Source organism: Podarcis raffonei, chromosome 18 (assembly GCF_027172205.1).
Source record: "Podarcis raffonei isolate rPodRaf1 chromosome 18, rPodRaf1.pri, whole genome shotgun sequence".
Classification (NCBI taxonomy): Eukaryota; Metazoa; Chordata; class Lepidosauria; order Squamata; family Lacertidae; genus Podarcis; species Podarcis raffonei.
The window spans coordinates 6,540,942-6,551,553 of NC_070619.1; positions in this window are offsets into that span (position 1 = coordinate 6,540,942).

The window sequence follows — 10,612 nt, forward strand, 5'->3', positions numbered from 1 at the left end:
GCAAAGATCTGCCCAGGCCACCCCGCAAAAAAATTAGTTTAGCCCCCGAATTAACTTTTATTATGCTTATGTCGCTATTGTCATTTGATAAATAGTGCTCACGCCTGCACAGCTCCAAAAGGAGGGGTTTTGTGTGTGTGTGTGTTTTGTTTAAAACCAGCTTTTCTAAAGACAAAGAACACATTGGGAGTTGGTTTAAAGACTCCATGCATGCGCTGACAGTCGCAGGGAGGTGCCTGAAAGATAAGACAGACGGTCATTGTGCGCATGCGTTGGAGAACCATCTTGGGCAACCTTTCGTTGTGGGAGCAACCTTATTTCTAGAGGAGGAGGAGGAGGAGGAAGAAGAAGAAGAAGAAGAAGAAGAAGAAGAGGAGGAGGAGTTTGGATTTGATATCCCGCCTTTCACTCCCTTTAAGGAGTCTCAAAGCGGCTAACATTCTCCTTTCCCTTCCTCCCCCACAACAAACACTCTGTGAGGTGAGTGGGGCTGAGAGACTTCAAAGAAGTGTGACTGGCCCAAGGTCACCCAGCAGCTGCATGTGGAGGAGCGGAGACGCGAACCTGGTTCCCCAGATTACCAGACTCTTAACCACTACACCACACTGGCTCTCCTAGGAGCTAGGAGGGCCCTTGCGAGCGCGCATATACGAGTTCTTCTTGGGAAGGCGCCTGTGCACACTCCTGTCGCTAGATTGGCACATTCTCTTTCTGTCTGTCTCTCCCTCTTCGGCGCCCGGGTGCCCCGCACCCCTTGCACCCCCGGGTAAAGACGGCCCTGAATTTATCATTAATAGCTATATGCCATACCTCTTCATACCCTTCTTCCATTTTATATTCTGCTTGCCCCTTCCTGGCTATAATAATTTGTGCCGCTGTCAATAAATTTGCGAGCAAGTCCTGTGAACCTTCCATCTGCATCATTTTTTAAAGAAAAGGCCCTGGTGTAAATTCATCAGCATTCTAGCGTGACGTGCAAAAATTCTGGATGCAGTTTTTTTTTGGCCCAATAGGATCTCAACCCATTCAGGAACCCCTAGAACAGATTCTGTAGAAAGGTGAGATCTTTTGCACAGAGGCAATCATGCATCGCCCGAAGAACAGGAGCCAAGCTTGCTGAATCAGGCAGGGCTTTATGTATCGTTGCACACCACCCAAATGGTGAAAGATTTCATGGGTTCCTGGTGCTTAGCCAGGGTTCATGTTTCCTTTGGAAATGAGAGTGGTCCCTGCTCGCAAATCAATAGTCAACGGTAACAAAAACTAATCCATTCCAAAGTATGTATTCTGACAAGGATTACAAACTCAAATAGAGGTTACAAGCTCAAACAGAGATCTCAAACTCATAAGAATATGTATAACACAAGAATTTGTTACAGAATTAAAGATAAGAGTTTATGAGATAAGTTCATGTTAGTCCATAGTCAGATTCGACGTGAAGATCTTAGTTTCAATCATTGAGCAGAAGCATAGCTGTCAAGTGTCCCTTATTCCAACGCCATGTCCCGCTGCTGTCCCTTATTGATGGATGTCCCTTAAATGTCACTTAAATGATGTCCCTTAAATTTCAAAGGAAGCAGCTCCTCTCCCTCCCTCCCTGCCGGCCAGGGAGGAGGGAGGCTCCAACTGTGTTGCTTGGCTGAGTTGCTCACCCAATAAGAAGTCTAAGAACGACTGGGGGGTGGAGCTTGCATGCCTTGTGTGTGGCTAGTTAATGCAAGCTGAGGGGGTTTTTGAATGCTGGACGCCATTTTGTTGCACGTGCTGCTGCAAACTTTGCAGTGCAAAGCCAGGCCGGGGAGCCATCTGAAGTTGAGGCTGCATAGGCCTTGTGGTGCATGTGATTCAGATTCTATTCAGTTGAACCTCTGGTTACAAAGTTGGTTGGACAGTGTTCTCGAAGCTACCAGCATGAGTTTGACCAGACTGCAGGAGGACAGGAAGACTGGAGTGCCTGGAACAGGTGAGGCTGCAGGTCCCTTATTTTGGCTGCTGGTCCCTTATTTTAAGGCTGCTGGACCCTTATTTTCAAATCTGTAAGTTGACAGCTATGAGCAGAAGTCAATTATGGATCAGAAACCAGGACAGGGCCCTGTTTCGATGTATTCACCTTCATCAGCTAATTTTTAAGGGGTTGTGTAAGTTTAAAGAATTAATATAAATATATCCTGTTATTTCCTACGTTTCTCAGAGATAACAACTAAATATGGGTAGATCAACATGTATCTTGAGCTTTTCTGTGCTTTTCTGAGTTCTTGGTGTGCCTTTTTCTTGGTATATTTAATAACAAGAACTCCAATTTATTTATCCTTTGGAAATGAGGCACAGCAGAGACTGTGGTGCCTTTATGATATATGGTTTATTTACACATATACAGAATGGCATATGCTAGAGCATGTTATGTTCATGCTGTACTCACAGCAGACAGGTGTACTCACAGATGCGGGTGGCGCTGTGGTCTAAACCACTGAGCCTCTTGGGCTTGCCGGTCGGAAGGTCGGCGGTTCGAATCCCCACAACGGGGTGAGCTCCCGTTGCTCCATCCCATCTCCTGCCAACCTATCAGTTCGAAAGCACACCAGCGCAAGTAGATAAATAGGTACCACTGCAGCAGGAAGGTAAATGGCGTTTCCATGCACTCTGGTTTCCATCACAGTGTCCCGTTGTTCCAGAAGCGGTTGAGTCCTGCTGGCCACATGACTCGGAAAGCTGTCTGCGGACAAACGCCGGCTCCCTCGGCCTGAAAGCGAGATGAGCGCCGCAACTCCATAATTGACTGGACTGAACCATCCAGGGGTCCTTTGATGTGGTGTAGTGGTTAAGAGCGGTAGTCTCGTAATCTGGGGAACCGGGTTCGCGTCTCTGCTCCTCCACATGCAGCTGCTGGGTGACCTTGGGCCAGTCACACTTCTCTGAAGTCTCTCAGCCCCACTCACCTCACAGAGTGTTTGTTGTGGGGGAGGAAGGGAAAGGAGAATGTTGGCCACTTTGAGACTCCTTAAAGGGAGTGAAAGGCGGGATATCAAATCCAAACTCTTCTTCTTCTTCTTCTTCTTCCTTTACTACTTCTTCTTTTACAGCAAACGGGCAGATGGAGTTCATCAACCTAGGAAGGGAGCCCATCTAGGAGAAGGAAAACTCTGATCCTAAACCTCCACTGATATCTTCAGGAAAAGAATCAGGAGTGAACCTACACCAGTCCGGAGCAAAGTCCATAAGGCTGTTGGATAGCGCTTTGTACACCTCCTTCCAGCAACTCCTGCCGCCAAGCTGGTGCCAAATGTCTTGCTCAGCTTTCCTTTGGACCCCATCAGTGAGACACACCCTGGCGAAGTCACTTCATTGCTGCTAACATACCTTCCAACGTTTCTCCCATGAAAACAGGGACATTCTATCAGGAAGCTGCTCCAGTGTTTGATCTCACTGCACATGTATATACATTGACGTCTGTCACTTTCAGCCAATGTTGACGTCTCTGCCTTGCCTACTTCACAGGATTGTTTTAAAGAAAAAACATGCAAGGGAAGACATCATGTTTGTTGTTTAGTTGTTTAGTCGTGTCCGCCTCTTCGTGACCCCCTGGACCAGAGCACGCCAGGTACTCCTGTCTTCCACTGCCTCCCGCAGTTTGGTCAGACTCATGTTTGTAGCTTCGAGAACACTGTCCCACCATCTCGTCCTCTTTCATCCCCTTCTCCTTGCGCCCTCCATCTTTCCCAACATCAGGGTCTTTTCCAGGGAGTCTTCTCTTCTCATGAGGTGGCCAAAGTCTTGGAGCCTCAGCTTCAGGATCTGTCCTTCCAGTGAGCACTCAGGTACAACATGTACATCATGTACAACAGATAAATGGAATGAAATAAAATTTCAGCTGCCTTGGTTCTCCCTGTCAGGGAATAAGGCAGGATACCGTAGTCCTAGTAGTAATGAAAACTGAGGATACATGCCAGAGAGTAAGTCCTATTGAACTTAGTGGGACTTACTTCTGAGTAAAATGCGTAGGACTGCAGTGTAAAGATAGATAGTTTATTACGGCCATAGGCCCATATTCAATACAGTGGTGCCTCGCAAGACGAAATTAATTCGTTCCGCAAGTTTTTTCTTCTTGCGAGTTTTTCGTCTTGCGAAGCACGGTTTCCCATAGGAATGCATTGAAAATCAATTAATGCGTTCCTATGGAGACCGCTTGCCAGGCTGGCGGTGCGGAGAAGGGCTTTTCTCCCCACCGCAAGCCTTCAGGACAGGTCCGGGAACAGAGGGGAAGGTGCGCAGCGCTTCTCCTATGTTCCCGGGGCTTGCGGTGGGAGGAGGGTTTTTCCTCCCCACCGCCAACATTCAGAACAGCATTCTGAATGTTGGCGGTGGGAAGGAAAACCCTCCTCCCACCGCAAGTCTTCAGGACAGCCATCCGAAGGCTGGCGCGGGGAGAAGGTCTCTCCGCCCCACCGCCAGCCTTCGGAGGAGCCTTCCGAAGCCTGGCGGCAGGAGGAGGTCTCTCCGCCCCACCGCCAGCCTTCGGAGGAGGTCCGAGGACAGTGGGGAAGACGCGCTGCGCTTCCCCGCTGTCCCGGAGATTTCCCTATGGGCTTTCGTCTTGCGAAGGAAGCCCATAGGGAAATTCGTTTTGCGAAGCGCCTCCAAAACGGAAAACCCTTTCGTCTAGCGGGTTTTCCATCTTGCGAGGCGTTCGTCTTGTGGGGCACCACTGTACATCATACAGCAAAACAGGTATAACAAGATAAAATTAATAAATTACGTTTAAATCAAATACATCTCAAACCGTAAGTTTCTAAATTCCATTAAAATAAGAACAATATAGCGCTTAAAATATCAAATTATCAATATAAATCAATATTATTTAGGCAAAAATCAATAATCATAGAGTAATCCATTTTTCCTTTCATAGGCTAATACTGTTATCAGAAATCTGGCAACAGAAAGGGACCTACTCGGATCAGAATCTTGCAATAAATATATTAGCTGTGTTTCCAAGGAGTCACCTGAGATTTCCAATAATAAAGGGGACAAAAATCTGATCCGAGAAACTGAATGTAGTGAACAACAGAATAGTATATGTTGTAAAGATTCTATAGATCTATTATCACATACACACACCGCTGAGGTCCGACCATTGGAAAATCTATTATTCAAGACATTGGAAGGAAAGGCGTTAAATCTTGCCTCAATACAGTGGTGCCTCGCAAGACGAACGCCTCGCAAAACGAAAAACTCGCAAGACGAAAGAGTTTTCCGTTTTTGAGTCGTTCCGCAAGACGAATTTCCCTATGGGCTTGCTTCGCAAGAAGAAAGCCCATAGGGAAATCTCCGCCGGCCTTCAGAAGAGGTCCTGGACCTCTTCTGAAGGCCAGCGGGGGGCAAAAGTCTTTGCTCCCCCCGCCTGCCTTCCCGGGACAGCGGAGACTTCTCTGCTGTCCCGGGGCGATCTGAAAATGCTGGCAGGCGGCAGCGAACGCTTTGCTGCCGCCCGCCAGCATTTTAAAAGCCCCCGGGACAGCGGAGAAGTCTCCGCTGTCCTGGGGGCTTTTAAAATGCTGGCAGTCGGGAGGAAAGCCCTCCTGTCCCCGGAGCTTGCGGGGTGGGAGGTGGGGAGAAGGGATTTTCTTCCCACCGCCAGCCTTCAGAACAGCCTTCTGAAGGCTGGCGGTGGGAAGAAAAGCCCTTGTCCCCCCCCCCCAGCCTTCAGAAGAGGTCGGGGGACAGACTGTCCCCGGACCTGGTCTGAAGGCGGTTTCCATAGGAACGCATTGATTGATTTTCAATGCATTCCTATGGGAAACCGTGCTTCGCAAGACGAAAAACTCGCAAGAAGAAAAAACTTGCGGAACGAATTAATTTCGTCTTGCGAGGCACCACTGTAAAGGCATATCTGTGGGCCCCTACAGACAAAGAAGTCAAATAAGATGGTATCAGCTGTGAGGGCACTATGCCAAGATTTAATGGTGAGCACGTGCCACTACCCAAAATGGTGTTTTGTTGTAGGTCAATCTCCTCAAGTTTTTGAGTGAGGTTTTTTTTTGCTGTGGCTAGGTCCAATTCCAATAATTCTGATGGAGACAATCCACAGGTCACTACTTTAGAATGGATCTCTTTTGCCCCTAGGACGGGAAAATTATCTCTCCAGAGGCGTTGGATCAAATACAAATTCGGGAGCCTATGCCTTAAGGATAACCAGTAACAAAGGCTACGCCTCCAAAGAGTATTTTCTAAAGGTGTAGTTTTTAATTCTAAGCGAATAGCTGCGTTACTAACGCACTGAGGAAGTTTTAGCAGTCGTCTTAGAAACTGATTTTGAATTACTTCCAAGGGCATCAAGTTTACTGCGGTCCCCCATAAAGGAACAGCATATGCCAATGTTGCAATTACTTTAGCTTTGAATACTTTCAAGGCAGATGGAACGTGAAGAGCCCCGTCCGAAAAGAAAAAGCGCAAAAGCGCAAAGGATAGGGCCTTGGCCTTGTTTAAAATATATGCAATATGCGCCTTCCAACCCAGATTATATTGGAGAAAAACTCCCAGGTATTGAAATTTATAGACCTGTTCAATAGGTTTTCCATCTAGTTGCCACTTATAGGATTTCCGACTTTTTGAGAAAATTAGTACTTTTGATTTAGATTGATTTATAGTGAGGGAATTTGTTTTACAATATGAAACAAAGAATTTTAATGCTCTCCTGAGGCCAATTCTTGAGAAGGATAAAATCACAGCATCATCAGCATAGAGTAATAATGGGCAACGATAGTTTGCGAGACGGGGGGCATGGATGATTTCCTGAGATTCAGCCAATGGTATCCTCATGTCACTAATGAATAAATTGAAAAGAAAAGGAGCTAGGATACATCCTTGCCGGACTCCTCTGTTGATGGGCACAGAGTTTGTGAGATCGCCGGCTGGGGTTATTCTCACCCTAGCAGCCGACCCTTCATGCAGCTGGATTATTAGCCATAAAAGTCTTCTATCAATTCCCCATCGGGCCAACTTTTCCCAGAGTAACCTTCTGGGGATGCTGTCAAATGCAGCCTTAAGGTCGATAAAAGCCGCACAAAGTTGGCCTCGGTTTGAAGAGGAATATTTCCGGGCTAGATGGTGCAAGACTAAAACATGGTCCGTAGTTGACTGGTTCGGTCTGAATCCTGCTTGCTCGGGGCCTATCAGTTTCTTTTCTTCAGCCCGTTGGGTAAGTCTATTCAGCAGAAAACGTGCGTATATCTTTCCAACTATTGACAGTAAACTAATATTCCTATAATTCTCTGGATCGTCTGGGGAGCCTTTTTTATATATTGGAATTATAATAGCGTCCTTCCATATTTTTGGCACCCTTCCAGTTGCATTAATAGCATCGAAAGTAACAGCCAGGATTTTTGCCCACCAGTCGGAATGTAGTTTTATGGCTTCCACCAGAACCAAATCTGGCCCAGGGGCTTTGCCGATTTTAAGTTTAGAGATTAAATTCAAGATTTCATCGGGGTCAGTAGGAGGCCAGATGGGGAGATGATCAAATACATCATCAAGAGCGTTGGTATTGGAATCTGGTGACGCAAAATATTTCCTTAAAAAGGATTCCCAGACCGGGGCAGGAATTATTGTTAAGGGGTATCTCCTTGATCTTCTATTAACCAATTGCCAAAATTGCCGTGAGCTACATGAACTAGAGGCGACTATAAGCGCCTGCCAGCGATTTTGTTGCCACTCTTGCTTAGCCATTCTCTGGGCTTGCTTATATGCTGTTTTTGCTTGTTGGTAACTCCTAGGTAATACTAAAGCACCAGAAGATTTATATTCATTGTAAATGGCACAGAGATGTCGTCTAGCTTGTTTGCATTTTAAGTTAAACCAAGGGGCTTTTTAAAATCCATTTTTTTGTAACGCACTGCCTTAAAATTTTTAACATTTCTGCTCTTTTTTAACCTTATGGGTCTCCTTTTCAAGGCAGTAGCCCTGCAAGATCTTTTGGCCTTCCTTGGTAATCTGTTTTTGCAGGTGGTAGGAAAGGAGTTGTTTTTACTTTCCAATTCTACAGTCACCCCACTGGGTTCCCTACAGAGAGTTTTGCAAGTGTCCATCATTATAGTGAGGATTTTTGTACAGGTGGCCAGGTGAGATTTTATATTTTCAATATCCTCAGTTAAAAGCACAAGCCATTTGATAACTGATAGATCCTCATCCTCATTTGTCTCAAGTTGGAAGCAGGAGTCTCTTGTTGTTTTAGGGTTTCCCAAAGACATCTCTGCAATTTGTTTTAACATTAGTTCTTCCACTTCTCGGACTTGGGATGGTTCAGGAGAAGCTTGGGATTTAAGCCTCTGTTTTGGGAGCACTTCGGTGGCTGTACCAATTATGTTTGGAGTTACTTTGGACTTTATTGGCCCTTTGTTGTGGCGTTCTTCTACACAATCCTCTCTCTGCACAGGCGGCCCTTCAGTGCAGGAGGGAGAAGTTTCAGTTTCCTGCTGATTCTCACTCGGCTTGACTTTACCCCTATTCTTAAAGGGCCGAGTGCTTTTTGTTTGTGCTCCCTTTAGTGTTCTACAGCCACTCCTGGTCGTCACCATTATTTATCTTGTAAAGGTCAGGTTGGTAAAAATCTCACCTCGTTCATTAGCTCCGTCGGGTGTTGCAGCAGGGTTCTCCGCGAGACTACTTCCAAGGTAGACAAGTAATTGAGACCAATTTGCTGAGCTCCTTTCCTTTTAACTCAAGCTTTGTGAATATATTAGTTAAGGAACAGCTGCCAAATGTTGTAGATAAAATAATGAGGCTGATAAAAGCTGAATAAAAACTGATAAAACTAATAAAAACTAATAAAAACCGCACAACTGCTGCGGAGCTCAAGTCAATGCTTCCACTAACGACACCATCTTGGCTGCACTCCCTCGACTGCAGTGTAAAGCAGCCCAGTCTTGACCCAGTTACCTGGGAGTCAGCTCCATTGAATACAGTAGGACTTCCTTCTGAGTAGGCAGTGTAAAGCTCCATTTACAATAAAGGAATAAACACGTTCTGCGTTTCCTAAGAAATGGGTGGTTGCGGAAGCACAGCAATGAAAGAATTAGAAGTGGATTGGTGACCTTTTTCTTCAAAATGATAGGGAGGGCTTCGCATGCTAGCCTCCCCATTTGGGGCAGGGATTTCATTTTCTGTATAAACGGGACTCCGTTTTTTGCAACAACACTTTTAATTGTTCTCCAAGACATGGGGAGCGGGGAAAAGCAGAACTGGGACACACTGTGATCAATCCAGACACTGGGACAGCTTCTGTAATTCCGGGACTGTCCCTGGAAAATAGAGACACTAACGCGGCAGTTTGACTTTATCCCTGGAGGCACACTCCATTGTTTATTGAGACAGATGGTTGCCAGTTCACACCCTGAGCCTGGAGGGGGTTCAAAGCATTACACCCCAAGACGGTCCTGTTTCTCCCATTACTACCGCATTGAATAAAATAATATAAAACAAATCAGTCCCTCTTGCTGCCTTCAACAGACCCACTTTTTCTAAGCTAGCTACCTCTCCTGACCCACTGCACTTCTCCCAGGTGATTTCCTAAGCATGGAAAAACTGGGTGGGCATGCATTGCGACGCTGCTAAATTCAGCATCTGGCAGCCCGATGCTCCAAGCCAGCGGTTCTCAACCTGTGGGTCCCCAGATGTTGTTGGACTACAACTCCCATCATCCCTGAGCTCTGGCCTTGCTAGCTAGGGGTGATGGGAGTTGTAGTTCATCAACATCTGGGGACCCACAGGCTGAGAAAGGCTGCTCCAAGCATCGATTAAACTCCAACACCCACTTAAACCCAGGATTTTAGGGGAGTCAAGGCACCCCCAAACTCATAACAATATGTTAAAGCAAGACCTTAGGTGCATAGCTGTCAACTTACAGATTTGAAAATAAGGGACCAGCAGCCTCAAAAATAAGGGATCAGCAGCCAAAATAAGGGATCTTCCAAGCACAGGTATGTTCAACTTCTTAGCCCCTCCAAGCAAAAGGCAGAAAGCCCAGCCAGCAGCCAAACGAAGCCTCAAGCGGTGGTTCCCACAGCGCAGCAACCCGGCAAAGGGGATGCAGCAAGGAAAACCACCGTCACCTCTCCGCTGGGAAGCGCTGAGCAAAGGCGAGTCCCCAGGCAACGCTGCCAATTTGATCGGCACAAGGCATGCAAGCTCCACCCCCCAGTCATTCTTGGACTCCTTATTGGGTGAGCAACGCAGCCAAGCAACACAGTTGGAGCCTCCCTCCTCCCTGGCCGGCAGGGAGGGAGGGAGGGAGAGGAGCTGCTTCCTTTGAAACCCGGGAAATTTAAGGGACATCATCAATAAGGGACAGCAGCGGGACGCGGCGCTGGGATAAGGGACTTTCCCGCCAAATAAGGGACAGTTGACAGCTATGCTTAGGTGGTCACGGCAGAACCGTCAGAAACCTGGCAAAGCTACCGAGCACAGCTGGTCCTCTTCCTCTAACCCGGTTCCTCTGCCAAGCGAAGTAACAATGACGATAATAAAAACCTTGCAATCTAGATCCACTTTCTGAAGCAATGATGTGTTTCCCCCCCCTTCCTCCTTAGGGTTGCTGGGAGTTAGAGGCACTGTGGCAAGTGAG